The sequence below is a fragment of the Chrysemys picta genome, chromosome 8, assembly GCF_011386835.1.
Source record: "Chrysemys picta bellii isolate R12L10 chromosome 8, ASM1138683v2, whole genome shotgun sequence".
Lineage (NCBI taxonomy): Eukaryota > Metazoa > Chordata > Testudines > Emydidae > Chrysemys > Chrysemys picta.
In genome coordinates this window covers 55,618,982-55,640,461 of record NC_088798.1, presented here as the reverse complement: position 1 = coordinate 55,640,461, position 21,480 = coordinate 55,618,982, and the positions used below count along the sequence as shown (strand labels likewise).

At 48.8% G+C, this 21,480-nt stretch overlaps 1 long non-coding RNA gene across 1 annotated transcript; it reads left to right on the top strand.

Moving 5' to 3' along the window:
- Positions 1-616: 616 nt before the first annotated feature.
- On the top strand, positions 617-19,223 carry LOC122173813 (uncharacterized). The gene is made up of 3 exons (XR_010589780.1): positions 617-898; positions 11,553-11,653; positions 12,599-19,223. It is a non-coding gene; the product is annotated as an uncharacterized LOC122173813 (long non-coding RNA).
- Positions 19,224-21,480: the final 2,257 nt, after the last annotated feature.

Genomic DNA, 21,480 nt, shown 5'->3' with positions numbered 1-21,480 from the left:
TTATTGATCCCCAGGCAGGCAGCAACCGGCCCGGATCGGGGAGGGCTGAACGGCCAACCTTATCTTTGAACTCCATCAGCTTAACACGTGCTAAAAGCACCTGCCCTGGACACACTAGGCTGGTAACACGTGTTAGCCAACACCTTCCAGCTCATAGGATAAGGCTATTGGCTACCCTGTACGCAGAGGGGTGACTGCACCACCCAGCTAGCTGTGATGGCGCTAGGCTGGGTACACATAGCAGGGAAGCTGCAGCGCAGGCTAGCTGCCCGGCTGAGTACCCATGGTGCTGGGGTAGGCTGGTACAGCCGCCCTGCTGCTGCAGCACCACTGCTATTGGTAACCACGCTTGGGTGAAAGTGAGCCGGTACCGACAGAAGCCGGTACCAGCCCGTACGCAGCCCACGGCAGCGCTTTAACGACCCTGCCCCTTTTGCCTCCCCCGTCGGGGGCCGTATGGGCAGGGCCACCAACGGGGCGGGGAAGGGGCAGCAACGTTAAAGCGCTGCCAGAGGGTCCTTTGCCGTGTCAGTGCTTTAATGTTGCTGCTCCCCTGCTGGCGGCCCTGACAGTAGGCAGGGCCGCTGACTGGGGGGGCGCAAAAGGGGCAGCAATGTTAAAGTGCTGCCACGGCAAAGGACCCTGCTTAAAGCGCTGCCACAGCAGCGCTTTAACGTCATTGCCCCTTTTGCCCCCCCCCCTCGGACGCCGGTGGGGGGCCAAAGGGAGCTGCTGCCCCGGGGCCAGTGATTTAAAAGGCAGCAGTTGGGGCCGCAGGCCCTTTAAATCGCCGCTGGAGCGCCAAGCGGTGCATGCCAGGCAGCGTGGAAGGACTGTCTGGGGGATGCTCACTCCCGAGGCCCCGCCCCGTCCGGGAGCCAGAGCCACCCCCGTACCGGTAAGTCTTCAGAGTTACTTTCACCCTGCCCACACTAGCTCAAGTATGTCCACACCGGCTGCAGTCAGACCTCCCATTGCGGTATGGACATATCTCTAGTGTAGATGAGGCCGCGATCCCACCTCCTGTGTGTCGGAAAGGGGGGCCTATTGCTTTTACACTTTTGGGTGGATTTCACTCCCATATTTTGATCTTCCTTGTTTAGAATCTGGCTCATTCTGTCCCCACCCTATTGATATCTCAGTTCGTGCTGCAGTTCAGGGATTATGGAGTTAATGCAGAAGTCACTGGTGAAAATTTTAATGACTTGATATTTCAACATAGCCCATCTCTGAAGCAAATGTGTTGGTGTGAGCTCTTGCAGCAATGTGAGGAACAAACTAATGTTCTAGGAAGGATTTGATATGATCAGTGTGTAAGGGAATAAAGTTCCCTAGTGTTTAGTGGACTGAGGAGTAGAGAGTTCAGTAAACACAATGTGTGAAATCCTAGTTCCAATGAAATCAATGGAAGTTTTGCCATTGACTTCCCTGAGGCCAGAATTTCGTCTGTACACGGGTCCATTGGCAGACCAGCGTCGGGAAAGTCATCTACTCGGTGATCCTACCAGATCATTTTAGACTGCGTATTAAGGAGGAATGATCTTCTAGCAAATTACCAATATAGTTGTGTAATTGGCAGTGGCTATTGATTTAGTTCACTTCTGGCCAGTCTGAATCTGAATTAACCATGGTGCCAGTAGATCCTTTAACAATGCACTGAGGTCAAACACAGGTGGTGTGGCAAATTACTGTTTTTATTTTATTCAGCAGCCTCTTTGTTCCCCCTATTACACAATGTATGTTTCCTCCTTTTAGCAAACCCTTAAATCCCAATTCAGGAATTCATCCCTACTCAGGAAAACTTAAGCACCTGCTTAAGTGCTTTCCTTAATTGGGGCCTCAGTTTGAACAGCAAAGGGGGTGCTGCTTTCACATTCTCATATAAAAAGGTATCTAACAGAGTCCTTAACTACAGCGTGCATACAGGCATCACATGAAGGGTTCTGCAGAGACGGTTTATGAGTCATGCTGTTGGGATGGAAGGAAACGGGGGGTAGGGGGAAAGGTCACCTGTGTTTGAGAAGACAGATGAGTTTCCAAAGGCAGGAAGGTACAGTGAGACCCCAAGAAAGCCCTGAAAAGGGAGAGGATTCCTGCACTGTGCTCTAAAGGGCAGAAGTAGGCTAGGAAGACCGGGGTGCCAGGAACAGGTTACTCGCTATTGTGTCATTTTGAAGTTGAATGGAAATGCAGGAGAACACCACACTAATTTGAGATGTTTTGGGTTGTCCTGTCTAGAACTGAACAGCAGGTGGCATCATCACCCTTCCAATAAGCAGAAATGATACCAGGCAGTGGCACAGAAAGGAGGCCCTGAAGGGAGAATCATCCCAGGCAGTGAGGAGACCTGTCTGTGCCTCTGTCTGTCTGTCTTCCACACTGGATTAAGCACTCACCTGCAATCAATGCACTCAAAAAAAGCAGACAAACCAAAGTGTCTCTGGCAATGGTGGGGGTAGTAATTTTCCTCCTTTATTCCCATCATTCTGGGATTCACTGCAAAGCCCCCACTCCAGGTAATTGCAAGCATACCCTTGGAAATACCCAGCTAAGGGTAAGAGATGTCCCCTGCCTCCAGATCCCCTAAACCTCCCCATGACATCTGCAGAACAGCCCCTGGATAGCATGGCCTTCGCGACAGACATTCAGCAATTGGCCCAGCTGAGCAGGGATTTGATAGGACCTGCCCTGTCACTGAAGGGGCAGCACACGGTTCTGAATACAGATCCTCAGCTGGTGGATATTGGCTCAGCTCTGTGGACATCAGAGGAGCTAGGCTGATTTACACCAGTTGAGGAGCTGGCCCTGAGTTTCTAAGGCCCTTTTACACATTGACTTTTAGCCACCTTTGTTATTAGTGATGTAATTGGCTCTGAACATGTGGCCACCTAAGGTTTTTCTGACTCCTTTCCCAGCACGGTGTAAGTGATGGCAGGGTGTCAGCACAGCCATCTCCACACACTCACTGCTGCAGAAGGTGGAGGGGTGAAAGTCATGAAAGGCTAAGCTGTGTCGTTGCTGCCAGAGCAGGAACAGCCTGCAGTATCCAGTGATTGTGCTTCTCCCAAGCTCCATGGCCTGCATCAGCAGAGGACTCAGACCCTGGCCATGCCCCTTTGGGGTGATGTGTCCCTCCAGGGTGCAGAGAGGGACTGCCCTCTGCATTCTGCCCAGCACTGGGACACAGTTGTCCCAGGCCCTTTGTGGGTGGGGAGAGAGCAGGCTCTTTTCCCTCTTCCTCATGTGTCCCCAGCTGGGTGGAAGGATAGGGATTCCAGTGTATCAGCCCATTATTACAGGTGGAGAAACTGAGTCAGAAGGAGGGTGAGTGACTTGCCTAAAGCCACCAAGAGAATGGGTATGTAAAGCAAGCTTGGGGCTTCTAGCTCCCAGTTCTCAGACCTCTAGGTCACGCCTCTCCTCTCCCAGGAGAGTGGTTTGGGTGAGGCTGAAAAATGTATGTAGGGCAATCAGAGCTCTGGATTGGTGACTGCACGTGTGCTCACTGCCACTTGGCTCTCTGCATTGCCCAGAAGAACTGTGCCTCACCTACCTGTTCACTCACTGTCTGATAGAACATGGGCCAAAATTGTGTCCCCTCCCCCTCAGCTCCATTGTGTCCTTCATGAGGCGGGGCTGCTGAGCTCAGGATAACAGAGAAGAAAGAACACTACCCCAGCAAGCTCTGCTGCCTGTTCTCAGTTGGCTTCCTGGAATTGGCTGGACAGCAGGGGGCGTGGCTGAGAATTTCTGCCGACTCCTTGCCCCACACACATCTGACCCTGGCAGCAGACCCTGGTGTTGCCCCTTCCCAGCAGTGGTAAGTCTCCCTCTGTAAAATCACTAGATGTGCTCCACTCCAGGTGGCAAATTCATCCCTGCCCAGACACCAGGGATGCACCTGATCGGGCTGGTTCAGCCTGCTGGAGGGTTGGACAGGTTCGAGGGCAGCCCTAAGTTGCACCCCTGCTGCAATGGCTCCTGTGGGGCTTTGCAGGAGTGTAGGACTGCCAGGGTGCAGGTCTTCATTGGCTACACCCCAGGTACCCCTGCTTTAACCCTGCCTTGACCCAAAACACCACCTGCCCCAGAGATAGTGCAGCTTTGTGCTCTGCACCTGGTGGAGTCTATGGCCTGGTCTACACTACGACTTTAATTCGGATTTATCAGCGTTAATTCGAATTTACCCTGCAACCGTCCACACAACGACGCCATTTATTTCGAAATAAAGGGCCCTTTAAATCGATTTCTGTACTCCACCCCGACGAGCAGAGTGGCGCCAAAATTGATTTTAACATTTCGAATTAGGGATAGTGTGGCCGCAATTCGATGGTATTGGCCTCCGGGAGCTATCCCACAGTGCATCATTGTGACCGCTCTGGACAGCAATCTAAACTCGGATGCACTGGCCAGGTAGACAGGAAAAGCCCCGCGAACATTTGAATTTCATTTCCTGTTTGCCCAGCGTGGAGAGCACAGGTGACCACAGATAGCTCATCAGCACAGGTAACCATGCAGGCCAATAATCGAAAAAGAGCACCAGCATGGGGAGAGGATTCAGTGCTAGCAGAACTTCGTTCTAAAAGACGAAATGCCAAAACTTTTGAAAAAATCTCCAAGGGCATGATGGAGAGAGGCCACAATAGGGACTCAGATCAGTGCCGCGTGAAAGTCAAGGAGCTCAGACAAGCCTATCAAAAAACAAAGGAGGCAAACGGTCGCTCTGGGTCAGAGCCGCGGACATGCCGCTTCTACGCCGAGCTGCATGCAATTCTAGGGGGGGCCGCCACCACTACCCCACCTGTGATCATGGATTCCGGGTCGGGGATAGTCTCATCAGCTACACCTGAGGATTCTGCTGATGGGGGAGAGGAGGAGGAGGAGGAGGAGGAGGAGGAGGATGAGCTTGCAGAGAGCACACAGCACTCCCTTCTCCCCAACAGCCAGGATCTTTTTCTCAGCCTGACTGAAGTACCCTCCCAACCCTCCCAAGCCAGTATCCAAGACCATGACCCCATGGAAGGGACCTCAGGTGAGTTTACCTTTTAAAATATACAACTTGTTTTAAAAGCAAACGGTTTTTAATGATTACTTTGCCCTGAGGACTTGGGATGCATTCGCGGTCAGTTCAGCTACTGGAAAAGTCTGTTAACGTGTCTGGGGATGGAGCGGAAATCCTCCAGGGACATCTCCATGAAGCTCTCCTGGAGGTACTCCAAAAGCCTTGCCACAAGGTTTCTGGGCAGTGCATCCTTATTCCGTCCTCCATGGTAGGACACTTGACCACGCCATGCTTGCAGCAAGTAATCTGGTATCATTGCCTGACAAAGCCTGGCAGCGTATGGTCCCGGTGTTTGCTGGCATTCAAGCAACATCCGTTCTTTATCTTGTTGTGTAATCCTCAGGAGAGTGATATCACTCATGGTAACCTGGTTGAAATACGGGAACTTAATTAAGGGGACAGAGGTGGCCATTCCTACTGGGCTGTTTGCCTGTGGCTGAAAATAAATCCTTCCCTGCAGTTAGCCAAGCGCAGATGGGAAATTGGCCCTGAGCTTTTCGCGTTTGGCTTGCAGGGATCTTCCCTGATACCAGCCACGCGGTGGGGGGAGGGGTACAGCGATCATCCCAGAGAATTCATGGGGGGAGGGGTGGGTGGGGGGGTTAGTTTGTTTTCTGCTGCTGCTGAATGTTAACAGAAAAACCGCAGCACTCTACGGGCTTTGCTTGGTATGTGGGAAAGGAGGGCGCAGAAGCCGTAAGACAATGGCTTACCATGGCCGCATGCAAGCCGAATTCTGTTGCCCGGAACTGTGATCTCTAGCAGCAAAGCCACAGGCACTCAGTATTAAGAGGCAAAATGCGACCTTGCACAGAAATCACATGTGCTATGTAATGTGAATAGTGTTGGTCACCGTGAAAGAGTATAAGCATTGTTCTGCAAAATGTATCTTTTTAAACAATTCTGTCTTTTTTCCCCTCCCTACAGCAGCTGCAAATTCCTCAAGCCTCCCTCCTCCATCCCGAAGGCTATCACAGATAAGGCGTCGTAAAAAGAAGACGCGAGACGAGATGTTTGCAGAAATTATGGAATCCAGCCGCAGTGACAGAGCTCATCTGAATGAGTGGAAGGAAACGGTTTCAAAGTATAGGAAAGAAGCCAGTGAACGTGAGGACAGGAGGGACCAACGTGAGGAGAGGAGAGACGCTCGAGATGAGAGGTGGCGGCAGGAAGATCAGAGAAGGCAGGATGCAACGCTGGGGCTGCTGCGTGAGCAAACAGACATGCTCCGGCGTCTGGTGGAGCTTCAGGAACGGCTGCAGGAAAACAGACTGCCGCTACAGCCCCTGTACCCCCCTCCCCATGTTCCATATCCTCCTCACCCAGACGTGTAAGAACATGGGAGGGGGAGGCTCTGTACACCTTCCCATTCCACCCCAGTGGACAGCCCAAGCAAAAGGCTGTCATTTTTTTAACCTTTTTTTAGTGGCCTTTTCCTTCCCACCGATCCTCCTCCCAAATCCCACCCGGGTTCCCTCCCTCTTTTTCTAATCTATTAATAAAGAATAAATGATTTTTAAATGATAGTGACTTTATTTGGTTTGAAAGCAAGCTGGGGGAAGGGGGAGGGTGGGTTCCTTACAGAAAATGAGTCAATAAAGGGGGCAGGTTTTCATGAAGGAGAAACAAACAGATATTTCACACTGTAGCCTGGCCAGTCATGAAACTGGTTTTCAAAGCTTCTCTGATGCACAGCGCTTCCTGGTGTGCTCTTCTAATCGCCCTGGTGTCTGGCTGCGCGTAATCAGCAGCCAGGCGATTTGCCTCAGCCTCCCACCCTGCCATAAAGGTCTCCCCCTTACTTTCACAGAGATTGTGGAGCACGCAGCAAGCAGAAATAACAATGGGGAGATTTCTTTGGCTGAGGTCAGAGCGAGTCAATAATGAATGCCAGCGACCTTTTAAACAGCCAAATGCACATTCTACCACCATTCTGCACTTGCTCAGCCTGTAGTTGAACAGCTCCTGACTCCTGTCCAGGCTGCCTGTGTATGGCTTCATGAGCCATGGCATTAAGGGGTAGGCTGGGTCCCCAAGAATAACTATTGGCATTTCAACATCCCCAACGGTTATTTTCTGGTCCGGAAAGTAAGTCCCTTGCTGCAGCCCTTTAAACAGAGTAGTGTTCCTGAAGACGCGGGCGTCATGAACCCTTCCCGCCCAGCCCGCGTTGATGTTGGTGAAACGTCCCTTGTGATCCACAAGTGCTTGCAGCACCATTGAAAAGTACCCCTTGCGGTTTATGTACTCGGTGGCTTGGTGCTCCGGTGCCAAGATAGGGATATGGGTTCCATCTATTGCCCCACCACAGTTAGGGAATCCCATTGCGGCAAAGCCATCCACTATGGCCTGCACATTTCCCAGAGTCACTAACTTTCGTAGCAGCACCTGAGTGATTGCTTTGGCTACTTGCATCACAGCAGCCCCCACAGTAGATTTTCCCACTCCAAATTGATTCCCGACTGACCGGTAGCTGTCTGGCGTTGCAAGCTTCCACAGGGCTATCGCCACGCGCTTCTCAACTGTGAGGGCTGCTCTCATCTTGGTATTCTGGCGTTTCAGGGCAGGGGACAGCAAATCACAAAGTTCCATGAAAGTGCCCTTACGCATGCGAAAGTTCCGCAGCCACTGGGAATTGTCCCACCCCTGCAACACTATGCGGTCCCACCAGTCTGTGCTTGTTTCCCTTGCCCAGAATCGGCGTTCCATGGATAGAACCTGCCCCATTAACAACATGATCTCCAAAGCACCGGGGCCCGTGGTTTCACAGAATTCTGTGTCCGTGTCCATGTCCATGTCCTCATCATGCTGCCGCTGCCGCCACCGCTGCCTCCTCGCCTCGTTTTTCTGGTCCTGGCTCAGCATAAACTCCACGAGAACGCGCGAGGTGTTTACAATGTTCATTACTGCTGTCTTGAGCTGAGCGGGCTCCATGCTTGCCGTGGTATGGCGTCTGCAGTGTTCACCCAGGAAAAAAGGCACGAAATGGTTGTCTGCCGTCCGTTGCTTTCATGCAGGGAGGGAGGGAGGGAGGAGGTGAGGCTGTACCCAGAACCACCTGCGACGATGTTTTTTGTCCCATCGGGCACTGGGATCTCAACCCAGAATTCCAATGGGCACGGGAGACTGCGGGAACTATGGGATAGCTATGGGATAGCTACCCACAGTGCAACGCTCCAGAAATCGACGCTAGCCCCGGTACTTGGACGCACACCGCCGCATTAATGTGCTTAGTGTGGCCGCATACATTTCGACTTTATACAATCTGTTTCCCAAATTCGAATTATATAAATTCGGATTAATCCCGTAGTGTAGACATACTGTATGTCTGCCTTACAGCCTTTGGCACTGTCAAGGTTCCCTCCCCACTCTGAACTTTAGGGTACAGATGTGAGGACCCGCATGAAAGACCCCCTACACTTATTTTTACCAGCTTAGGTTAACAATACGCTGCCACCACCAAGCGTGTTCCAAATATTTAGGGAGAGCCACCTGGAACTCTGCCTTTCTCCAAATATCTCCCAAGTCCCTAACTCCCCTTTCCTGGGTAGACTTAAGAATAATCCTCCCCCAAGCCCCTACACCCCTTTCCCTGGGAAGGCTTGAGGATATCCCCTCACCAATTAGTCCTGGTGAACACAGATCCAAACCCTTGGTTCTTAAAACAATGAAAAATCAATTAGGTTCTTAAAAGAAGAATTTTATTAAAAGAAAAGGTAAAAATCATCTCTGTAAAATTAGGTTGGAAAATAGCTTTACAGGGTAATCAGATTCAAAGAGCCCAGAGGAACCCCCTCTAGTCTTAGGTTCAAAATTACAGTAAACAGAGGTAAACCCTCTAGCAAAAGGAACATTTACAAGTTGAGAAAACAAAGATAAAACTAATACACCTTGCCTGGCTGTTACTTACAAATTTGAAATATGAGAGACTTGTGCAGAAAGATTTGGAGAACATGGATTGATGTCCGGTCCCTCTTAGTCCTAAGAGCGAACATACCCAAAACAAAGAGCACAAACAAAAGCCCCCCCCCCCCCAAGATTTGAAAGTATCTTGTCCCCTTATTTGGGTCAGGTGTCAACCAGGTTACCTGAGCTTCTTAACCCTTTACAGGTAAAAGGATTTTTGGTGCCTCTGGCCAGGAGGGATTTTATAGTATTGTACACAGGAGGGTTGTTACCCTTCCCTTTCTAGTTATAACAGGCACTGGCCTAGCTGGCAGAAGGCGGCATAGTGCATTGATTAATGGGGGGTCCTAGCTCACCAGCAAAACACAGGGGACAGCTGAGGTCAGCAGACAGGAATCTGACAACAGGTGGGGTTCATCGCTTTCACTTGTATGGGCTTTTCTTACAACCAGTCCTGATGCAGCACTCCTGCCACCAGCAGTGTGCAGTAATCATGAGATAGTACAAGGTCCCTGGGGAACAGAGGCCATGGTAGGTCTGATCTCTGCAGTGTATCTCCTCATTGGGGGCAATAGAGAGAGACGGCCCATGTGCTTGCAGCAGCAGCAGGCCTGGAGGTGGCAGCTGGGGAAAGGGCAAGGGGGAGAAGTCTGATGTAAGCAATGAGGAGAAAATACCTCTGGAATTTGCTCGACATGTTTGCGTTCCCATGGTCAGTGCTGGAGCAAGTCTCTGGCATGGGGCTAGGAGGCGCTGTGCTGTTGAAGATGCCAGCTTTTGTATGCTGCTGCTTTGAGTAGGGTTACCATTCGTCCGGATTTACCCGGACATGTCCTCCTTTTTGTGCTAAAAATAGCGTCCGGGGGGAATTTGTAAATAACTCAAAATGTCCGGGATTTCCCCCCTCCCCTGGCAGAGCAGAGCGAGCGGCTGGGAGGGCTGCAGGAAAGTCACGGGCTGGACTCCGGAGCAGCTGTAGAGGAGCTCCTCCTCCTCCCCCCTCCCTCCCTGCATTCTGAGCCGGCAGCTCTCCCCTGCAGCCCGGCTCCGGCAGCACTGTGCAGGGCCAGGGACCGGGTTTTGTTGTGCTGGGGAGCGCAGCCACGTGTCCGGGTCGCACAGAGCCCAACACCCTGTTCTGAGCAGCAGGGTAAGGGGGCCAGGGGGCAGGAGAAGGGGCAGGGAGGTTCTGGAGGGGGCAATCAAGAAACGGGGGGGGGTCGGGAGTTCAGGGGGGGGCTTTTGGGGGGGAGTGGAGAAAGTTTTGGGCAGTCAGGGTACAGGTAGGGGGTAGGGTCCTGGGGGGCAGTTGGGGGGGGGTCTTAGGAGGGGGCAGTTAGGGGACAAGGAACAGGGAGTCTTAGGTAGGGGGTGGGGTTCTGGAGGGCAGTAAGGAGCAGGGGTCCCAGGAGGGGGCAGTCAGGGGACAAGGAGCGGGGGGGTGGGGGGCTGGGAGTTCTGGGGGGGAGCTGTCAGGGGGCAGGAGTGGGGAGAGGGATCGGAGCAGTCGGGGGACAGGGAGCAGAGGGGTTTAGATGGGTTGGGAGTTCTGGGGGTCTGTCAGGTGGTGGGGAGTGGTTGGATGGGGCGTGGGAGTCCCAGGGGTCTGTCTGGGGGTGGGGGTGTGGTTAAGGGGTGGGGCAGTCAGGGGACAAGAGGCAGGGAGGCTTAGATAGGGAGTGGAGTCCTGGGGGGCAGTTAGGGGCAGGGGTCCCAGGAGGGGGCAGTCAGGGGACAAGGAACGGGGGGAGGGTTGGGGGTTCTGGGGGGGCGGGAAGTGGGAGGGGCAGGGCTAGGGCGGGGCTAGGGCGGGGCTCCTCCCGTCCTCTTTTTTGCTTGCTGAAATATGGTAACCCTAGCTTTGAGCATTGGAGCCATTGAAGAGCCCACAGTACTTTTCATCAGAGGCATTGATCCCAGTGCTCGGCCGGACTGTGAGTCGGGTAATTACGTTCTACAGCTAGGCAATTCCCCCTGCAGGCTCAACTGGATGCTGCATTTTCCTTTTATTCTTTGCCCACTGCTGTATGTAGTGTTACCGTGTGGTGTTAAACAGCTGCCTTGTTCTATCCCAGAGGAGGCTGCATTTCAGTGCTGAGTGACGTGATTGCTATGTTTGCAGAGATTTGCATCCTTCATGGGGAAAGGTGCTAAATCAATGTGAGATTAAAATAGGGTGGCCTCTGATGCAATTTGGTTACTTCTAACCCCCTACAGGCCTGGTGCTGTGTTGTCTGAGAAAGGAGAGGCCCATTCTGCCTTCCCTGGGGACCTGGGAATTAAGTGACTGTGCCCTGGAGAGGTGCTGTGGGAGCTCCTGCCCATGGGCCTCTGGGTGAGCAGGGGAGGCTGCTATGAGCCTAGTGTCGCATTGTCTTGGTCTTGGAAGTAGGGTTGGTAGCTGGCCTGCTCCCCCCCTGCCCTCACTTCTCCCAGTTGCTCCAGCTGCCACTGCTGGTTCCCAGGGGGAGCAGTAGTCTTAAGAATCTCCCCCTAGGGAGGTGCTGAGGGTTGGGTGTGGCTGGAGGAAGGAAGGTGGATTTCAAATCCCTGTTGTTTTTATTTGCACTGCTGTTGTGCCTAGGAATCCCCTGGCATGGACCAGGACCCTGCTGTCCTAGGTGCTGTACAAACCCAGAACAAAAGGCAGTCCCTGCCCTGAAGAGCTAGAGAAGCAGATGGCAGGTAATTATCTGACACAATGCAATAAAATCAAAAGCAGAGTAATAGTGTGAAAACCCTTCGAAGGCTTTAAGAAAAGTTAATGCTGGAGACAGAGAGAGGCAAAAACCATATCCACAAGCCCTAGCAGGAGAGAGTTGGGAGGAGTGGAGGAAGAAAATACTCTATCAAAAAATCTCCTGTCTTTGAATCATCCTTGAGATTCAGCTTGATCTTTCTTGGCATAGTCTTGTAGACCATCCACCTCAAATTCCTGGCAGGTTGAATAGCAAAGAGAAAAAAAAAGCTAAAGTATTGCTTGCTTATGGTGGCCATTATATCTATTCCAGATAAGGAATATGTAATCATTACAGTCGGACTGAAGGAATCACTTTCATTTCAGGATCAGACGAATATCTTTCGGATGTGGCCCATGACATGTAGCCCTACAAAGAGACCCCCAGCTGATGTAATGTGGTGTAACTCCATTGAAGTTGATAGCCCAGTAATGCTTATCTGTTAAGGTGGATTTTATTGAATTGGGAATGGATTTTGCTGTCTGTAACCAGTTCAGTAAAATCTACTTTTAGCTACTTCAAGCTGAAACGAGTTGTAGATAGCTTGGCAGGACAAAAGATGTATTTTCTCTCATCTTGATGGCACCAGAAAGTTTGTTGCATTCCATGCTAGTATGGCTCCACAGCTGAGGGCTAAAGATACAGGCAGGGCGGGGGTGATCCTTGAAGATCTCACAAAACATTACATGCTCCTGAAATTCTGCTTTCTTACGAGTCCAATCCTGCATGTCCTTTGGATGCGGAATTCCCAGTGAAGTCAATGGAGGAGTTCTGCACATGGCAGGCCTGCAGGACTGAGCCCTTAACGGCTGGTCTCTGCTTTCTTGTTCAGTGTCAGAGCTCATTATACCCATATAATTGTCACTGTTTTTCCTTGTTATTTGTATTACAGTAACACCAAGATCTGGGCCGACTACATAGTAAGAGTGAGCGCCTGCCTCGAAGAGCTTACATTCTAAACAGACATGGGAAGAAAGAAATATTGTGATCCTCATTATACAGATGGAGAGGCTGAGGTGCAGAGAGATTAATGACTTGCCCAGGGTTACAGAGGAAATCTGCGGCAAAGCCAGGAAATGAATCCAGGTCTGCTGAGCCGCAGTCCAGTGCCTAAGCCACAAGACCGTCCTTCCACTGGAAGTCACATTACTGTTAGGATTTTACTAATTATTCTCTCAGGCCTTTCTTCTTCTGTGATAGCCTTGGGTTTGGCAGCACAGGTCATAGTTCCCCTTGGTTCTATTATTTTCTTGCCATCTTTCCTTCTTTCCATCAGTCCTGAAACTCTTCCTTAATTTTCACTCTGTCCTCACTTAAGCGGACACCTTCTGAAGTCAAAGGGAGTAGTGCGTGAGTACAGAATTGAAGATTTGGCCCAGTGACTAGAACTGGGACTTTCTAGAATTGAATGTGTCTGCGAAATGCTTCTGTCCTGTGGTTCTTTAGCTCCCTTCTCAGTATTTGTGGTAAGGATTTGTGCAATTTTGACGTGTGTAATAACCATCTAATCATCATGACCAGGGCAGTGTCTCCATTCCACACCCAATCCCCTTTTCTCTGGGCTCATTTTCTTAACTATCACTTTCGTGTCTAGAGCTCTGATGCTCTCCAAGTCAAACACACACCACTTCGCGGAGCATCCCTGTGTTGCTCTCTCCTGCTTCTTGTTCCCGTTCTTGCAAGGGTGGTACCTTTGCTGAGAATGGGCAGGGGGAAAGGCTGTAGGGTGAAGGGATATTTTTGGGGTGAAGTTGTAAAGTGCCCCCTTGTTCAGGCTTTTCCTCCGTCCAGCACTTACTTGTCCCCTCTTGCTTCCGACTACTGTCTGCCCCACTGTGCTGCTGCTCCCTCTCACAGGGACTTGGCCTAAAGATAGTGTTAATAAGTACAGTATTTGGTGCAGGGTGATGGTGTTAACAGCACAGTGACAGAGGAGGGAGAAGAGACTATAGCAGACTCCTATTGTCCTAAGTTAACAATAACCTCACAGGCCTGGTGAGGGGGCCTCAGGGGCCATTGAGGCAGTCATGTTACTACCCACCATCCCTTCGCAAACAGCGGTTGCTATAAGAACTGCAATTAGCAGCCATTTGTTATTAACCAAGAGAAAGATGCATTCCTGGCCGTATCGCAAAGAATTGGCTGGGAATCCTGGGCTAGATCTGCATTTCTGGCCAAGTTTCGATGGACTGCAAGGCAGCCAGCCCTGCCTCGTACTGTAATAGTGTGTTTCTTTCCAGATCTTACTCTCTAGAGGGAGCAGCAGGGAGCGCTGTCTGCTCACACATCCTGGAACTCTCCAACTGACTGCATTAGAGGTAGCAAAGTACTGAAGAGGGACAAGCTGAGTAATAGAAATAGAAGGTGCCCTCTGGAGCTTGTTTGTGTGACTGAATTAACTGGCCTCCCCTGAGCTCTTGCCAACCTCCACCCCCCACTCGGGTTTTCAGGGTTGCACCTTTATGGGAAGGCTATTTTTGAAAACTGCCCCACCCCTCTCTCTGCCCCAGGTCCCGTAATAAGAGAATAAGGAGGCACTTTGTGAAATGAATGGCTGGTAAATTTAGATCAAATAAAAGGAAATCCTTCCTCACACAGCATGTGCAGCCACCCTGATGGAAAGCACCGTTGGGAGCAGGTCATCCAGGACCAGCACTGAGGCTGCATTGTAGTAAGGCCTGGGTGGCTGGTTCTGACCTGTAATATAACAGAGTAGTTATGTGGGCTAAGATAGTAAAGGCAATTCAGGCTCCTGATTCAAACATACACTGATCACTGGCAGGGTGGGGGGAGGGCAGGAAGGAACACCCCACCTTCTCCAATGTGCAGCACTATACAAATGGCTACATTAGTGAGGAGGAGGGGGACCCACACTCTTAAAATGGGCCAGCAAGCTGGTGTTAGAGCTGGGGGAGGCCGTGGAGGCACTCTGAGGTGCAAACTGAGTACATGCCTTGATTTTTGTTACTGCCCAGGTAATTAGTGTATCGGGGGAACCCCCCTAAGCAAAGCATCCTGACTGCAAATTACCGCAGCTCTCAGCATTTCTTCATCCACTTCGCAGCTAAGGCAATAGCTGAAGCATGTGGCAGCTTTTCACACCGCTCTCTTGCCCACCCTCCTGTCCTGCACACGTGGAGACTGGGACACAGGACGCCCTGGATGTTACCATATCAGGGACTGTTGTGCACGTTTCCAGGCTGCTGAATACCTGACTGGTATCTATAGAGAACATTCCCTTCCCAGCGAGACAGGGGCCGTGGGTTGTGCTCAGGCAGGCAGGCCATGGACTCCCCTCCTGCCTCCCCCACAGAAGAATATGAGTGTATAAATGTTTCCTGCCCGGTTGTTTAGCCCTTGCACACGTTAGTGAGCACTTCCCCACGTGACATGTCCCCCTGAAGCCAGTGGAGTTGCTGGTGGCTGTAAGAGCTCATCACTGTAAGGATCCTTAAACATTTTTGCGCCAGATTCTCAACCGGCATAAATCACTGTAGCTCCATGGACTTCAATGGAGCCAGGCTGATTGACCCAGCTGAAGATGTGATGTGGGTGTGGCACAGCCATTGTGCAAACACCGTTCAGGTAATAACCTGCCTGGGACTTCTCAGCAGGCCAGGATTTGTAGGTTTGCCAATGATAACAGCAAAGATAAGATGCAAGAACCCTGCACTCAGTTAGGCTCCCCCTCCTTCTGTTATCATCCTCTTGAAAGGTGCTTTGTACTGTGTGCTTATCCTTGCAACAAGGCATTGAGCAGGTATAAACAGCCGTCCTACACACACTCGCACGCCTCTCCTCCAACAGCCCTTATCCTAAGCAGCCTCTGTGCTTCATTTCATACACTAACTCTCCATGCTACAGCTTAACCCTCAGCCCCATATCAAACTCCACCAGAACAGCTGGAGAGCGAACAACCAAAGTAAGCCCAGGTTAGCAGTGGCTGAAACTACCAGCTCCTGGTGGTTTGGTGGCCTCCATGAAATGAATTGGGGGTTTCATGGAAGCCACCAGCTAACTGGCACCCGGGTTGCAGAGCCAGCACTAGGCATAAGCAGACTAAGCAATTGCTTAGGGCCCCGAGCAGCTCAAGGGAGGCCCCCTATTCGCTTTTCATTATGTGTTGCGGGGGGGGGGGGGGGGGGGGATATTCCTGCTTAGGGCTCCCAATGGGCTAGTACTGCCTCTGCTGGGTTGACAGTTTCAGCAGAGAGGGCCAGGCCTGTATGGAAGTTGAACTCCCCTTCAGCCTCTAAACAAGGTGTCTCCAGCGCAGGGTTGAAGTACACTGATGGGGCAGTGTGGGAGAAGCTTGCACAGTCGATGTCCACACTCTGTCAGTGCTGTGAATGAACACCCCAAGGCTGTTGGTCCCACATCTTTCATTCACCCCAAAAAGGGAGTCAAGAGAGAGAAAAACTCTCTGGGTGTTTATGAGAGCCATATTGGACAGTGCTGGTCATGCTGATGTCAGGATGAGATGCCTGATTGCATATGTACATTCCATCATTGTGCCAGTGTAATGCACTGGATGGGTGCGTGTGATCATGTCTCCCTCTAGCCATTGGATATAGCGAGGCTAAGGGCATGCTGCTTTCTGACAGCTAACTCTTACTCCTTTAGTGCAAGTGATAAGGGCTTGTCAGTGCTTCTGGTACAGCAGTGTGGTGTCTGTGTGTGTATGTAGTAAAACACAGGGGGCCAGACCCTCCCAAAGAACTCAATGGAGGCGTGCCAATTGACTCCAGGTGAGAATCTGGCCCAGAGTGGGAAAGGTTTCTGAAGCAGAGCCAGTTAGGAAGAGAAAAGAAGTGCAAGGCCATGAGAGAAGACCAGGCTCTGGATGTGCAAACCAGGAAAAATAAAGGGGAAACGCTAGCTGAGTGAATCCATTGACCAATGGAAGAAACTAATAACAAAGGATATGGACAGAGAAATTAGTTTCTCTCCAAGGGAGATGGGTGGCAGACTCCATCCACAGGACCAGCATCTGGGACAGAAGAGAAGATCTAAAGTGAATTGTGACCACACCCCCAAATGTGCTGTATCAGGTAAGATAATGTAAAGATCCTGGGATGAGTGGAGCACACCATATAGCCCAGATAGATACCAAAGAAGTTCTAGCCCAGCAGCAGGAATCTCCCCTGGCAGAGAGGGGAGGTACCAGAGAAGAAGAGGGAAGGGACGGAAGAAGAAAAGCATCATTGCCAGAATGATGTTTAAAAAAGGCAATGCAGGTGAAAAGAGAATGTAAGTGCAAAGGTGCTGGGTGTGTTGGGAAAGGGGAGATTGTGGAATGTTCAGAGGTGTGATAGCAGAATGTGTAAATGTACCTGAGATAGCCTCAATCTAGCTATAGAGCAGTGAAGCTGTGGCCGCACAGACTTCAGTGTGGGCTAGTTGCCCAAATAACTACCCACGGTCCCACGTAGGCATATGCAGTTCATGCTGAAACCCGTGTTACTGCCACCTCCCTAATCCAGGACTCAAAATAGCTGGATTAAAGCTAGATCTAGTACATCTGTATGTGCTTCCATCACACACCCTGATTGCAGTGTAGACATACCCCAGAAAAGAACTAAGCTAATATGGTTCTTAACCAGCAAATATATTGGGTCAAACCCTACTCTTGTTCACACTGGTGTAAATCTGGAGTCTCTCCCTTTGAACTGGGCCTGTTGCCTGGTATTAGTGAATATTGCCACCAATTAGTTTACTGGACTGCAAGTTTATGATGTTCTTAAGTGATATCATCACAGCCAATATAGAACATGCTGAAAAACGCTTGGTTGTCCTGATCCACAGTTTCAATGACTTTCAAACGGACTCACAGAGGGGATAAATATGGGGAAGCAGGTATCAACACAAACCGTACCAGAATAACAGACACCACATCAACTTCCTGCCATGTAAGCTGTATAGTTCCCTCAGTAAAAACTCTCCCCTTGGCTTCAATGAAGCCAGTTTCATAAATCCTTTCCTTGTGCAATGCCATTGGATTGTGAGGTTAAACTGGATGGCATTGGAGGTGTTTTCAGTCAAAGGTCCTTAACTCTGAAATTTACACCCCTGCAGTGGTCCAACAGCACCCAGGGTCTGTTGTGATAATTGAGCCTATAGCTTTACCTTCATTGTGAGTTTAACTGTAAGCAGTGAGTGAAAGTTTATAAGATGTAACAATAACTTTTAGCAACAAATGTTAATGGGAAAAGGTATGAGAGGGAGACAGAAACTGAGTTAGTCCAAACAAAAAGGCCTCCTGATAGAACTCAAGGACTGTGTTAAATGTGGAACTAGAAATCAGTGAACCAAAATTGGTGTGTCGGAAACTAGGCCTAATTGGTGGACAAAATAATGAGGGGATGGGCTATTCTGCCCACCACTCCCCTTTTGGGGGTCCTTAAACGAAGACTTGGGGGAGAAAAATTAACAACTGGAGTGAGCTTCACCATCATGGCTGCCACCCCAACTGTCTCATAGGACCACAGACCTTCTTCATCCTAATCGTGAGAGATGTCCTGAGCAGCCCAGGTCAGAGAGAGGCACCCAGATGACACCACCTGTACCAGCTCCAGCTGAATCCCAAACCCCACCTCGGATGAAACGGGACTGGACTTTAACCGCAGCAGCAGCAATAACAGCTCCAGCATTTCTTAGCTAACTTTTCTTTTCCCCATAGGATAGTTATTGCCGTCTTTGTTATCATCTAAGAGACTGTGAGACACGGGGGCTTTGCCTTCTAAAAACTCTCTCCAGCTCAAGGGAAAGGGAACAAGGGTTGTTGTTGTTAAAATGAAAGCCTCACTTAATACTTTACCTGTTAAATGCTTTAACTGTTTTCCCGTCTTTTCTTTACCTTTAATAAGAGGTTAAAATAATTTGTAGAAGTGTGTTTGCCACGGACCGTGCTAAGCAATATGAGGTCTCTATAGACCAAACCCCAAAGTTATTTAACGCTGTTTAATGTTGGACAGTGACTGTTCTATGTTAACACCTTTGGCCCAAGTACTCCATGTAAATTAATATAAAATGTTTGTGTTCCCAATGTGGGGCCCAAAGTGTTAAATACATACTCAGACACTGGCACCTTGGCAAACAAGCAATTGTTTCCAAAGTTAGTTTAAAACAAAAGTTTGTTTTAAAATTCTTAAATGTGTTGAGTTTGTTTGAGATGAACATGCAAAACAAACTGTTAACATTTTTGCTTGAAAAAAGAGAGGGCTAACGATTGTTTTATAGTGATTTTTAAAAAAAATCTTGTAAAATGCTTTGGTTCATTTTTTTCCCTTGTGTTTTGAGATTTGTAGTTTCTGTGATTGGCAATTTTTAAGAAAAAGTAAAAGTAATAATGAGTTGTTTAAAATTGTTGAAGGTTAAGTGGCTAAAGCAGACTTCCTGAAATAACATCTTGGGTAATTCTCTTCTTAATAAAATGCCAGCTTTATTCCAGGCTACTATTGCATTAACTGTGAATTAAATCTCAAACCACCGGAACCAAGGGTTCTTGCAGCACCAAACTTGTTGTGATTGTTTTGGTTTTGCAATGTTTTTTTCCTTGATGCTTTTGTGCTTTAGCAAAGGGTTCCCTCCCACCCCCCCACTTTTGTTTTTTATGTCAATGATTTCTGTTACCGTTCTCTGCACATGAGACAGCAGCACAGTGCAAGTTGCCAAGATGGCCATGTTGTCCTCACAAATGGTGGTGGTAAAACGTATGCACAAGATCTATCATAGATTAAAAAGGCCTGTGAATTTTTACCAGCATTGCTCATGGATGCAAAAGTGGTTCCAAGAGAACATTGTTTTGTTGCTTCTTTTTAAAAGAGGCAACACACGTGGTTAAAAATGCCCTCAGGGCTAAAGTTTTTCTCCAAGTGAGCAAGCTTAACCTCCAGTGCATAAAATCTTCCTGGGTTATGTAAATGTACAGCCTGTACTGTGTAAGCAGCAAAAGGGGTGCGGGGAAGGAGCTCTTTCCATTGTTACCCACCCTGGGCGTACAGCCAAAGAAGTGAGAAGAGCTGGTTTGTTCTTAAACGTCTTACAAACATCGAACAGCAACAGTTCTAAGTTTTGTTTTTGCTACAAATGAAATGAGTTATAAGTTCTTAAACCTTTCAAATGTTAACAAAGCTTACCTGTAATCTTTGCAATATTTGATCAAGTAAGATTTGCAAATCCCGAGCTTGGGATAAGAAATTTGCTAAACATTAAAATATAACCAAGGACTCTTTTTCTTTGCCTTTTTCTAAATGCTTAAACTAAAATAAGGTGTTTCTTTGTAATTGTGATTTTAAGAACAAATGTCTGATCCTAGGTGGAACTAGTTCATAAAAGAGAGGAATTACGTTGTGATAAGTGGGCCTACACACTTACCCTAGTTGTGAGTTTAACTATAAGAAGTTAGTAAAAGTTTATAAGATGTAACAATAACTTATAATGACAAATGTTGATAGGAAAAGGCACGGAAGACTAAATTAGTCCAAACAAAAAGGTCTGCTCAGAGAAGTCAAGGACCGTGTTAAAATCATTCCTGGTAAACAAGAGGAGTGTGGAACCAGAAATCAGTGAACCAACAACAGCTCCAGCCGGAGGTGTGGGAACTTGGGGTCCTGAGGGTGCAGCAGCACCCCCTGGCTTGAAGTGGTTTCCATCATATACAGTTTTGTTCGCTGACTCTCAGCACCCCCACTATAAAAACTGTTCCAGCGCCACTGGCTGCAGCTCATCTCAACTATCTTCTTCTCTTTTCCCCAAAAGGACAGTTATCACCATGCTTGAGACTGTCAAACAAGGGGGCTTTTCCTTCTAAAAACTCTCTCCAGCTCCAGGGAAAAGGAACAAGGGATGTTATTAAAATGAAAATCTGCCTTAGCAGTTTACATTTTCAAATGCCTTCAGTGTTTTTCCTTTATTTATCTTTAGTAAAAGGTTAAAGGTGTTTAATGGTGTGTGTGCCCCGGTGGTGAGGTCTCTGTACACCATATCTGAATGTTATCTAACACTGTTTAATGTTGGACAGAAACTGGGTTATGCTAACACCTTTGGCCCATATATTCCATTTAAATTAATACAACATGCTCCAGTCCTGTAACGAGCGCCTTGCATACCTTTAGCTCCTTGCTGGATCAGGGTCCAAGTGTGCTGACTGCCTGGACCCAGCTATTTTCCTGAAATAGAGAGATTGGTTAACATGGCTGTTGGGCTGATAATGACTTTCATATGTTGATTTTAAATGGATCATTACGCCAGCCTTGAGGTTTGGAGAGATGCATTTCAAAAACCAGAAATCAATGCACTTGAAATATTCCATATCATTTTGCTTGCTATTCACCCACTGAGGGCAAGATTAAAAGAAAGATGCAAAAGAATTGGAAGTCAGCCTTTAAAAACTATTCTTAAAAAAGAAAATAAACCTAGAGACCTAGTACTTTGTTTAAAATTAAACTCATTCATTTTAACAAAACATCAGTGTTTTAGATATTAATGTATGAATGATTGGGTAAACAACCCTTGAGTTTCTAAGGAATGAATATCAGGCTGTCCTGCAAGGGAATACTTTGTACTTGCATGGTCACCTTCCAAGAATTTTAAAGTGCTTTATAAAAGAAATAAACAAAGCTGCTCTGCCTTGTAAGATCGTTGTGAGGGATAGATACGGAGCACTTCATCCAGCACTGAAATGCCGCCAGCTCTCGAGCAGAACTCAGCAACTCTAGACTAGTGGATGATTACAGTACACGGCAGATTATAGTAAAATCCGAAATACACATG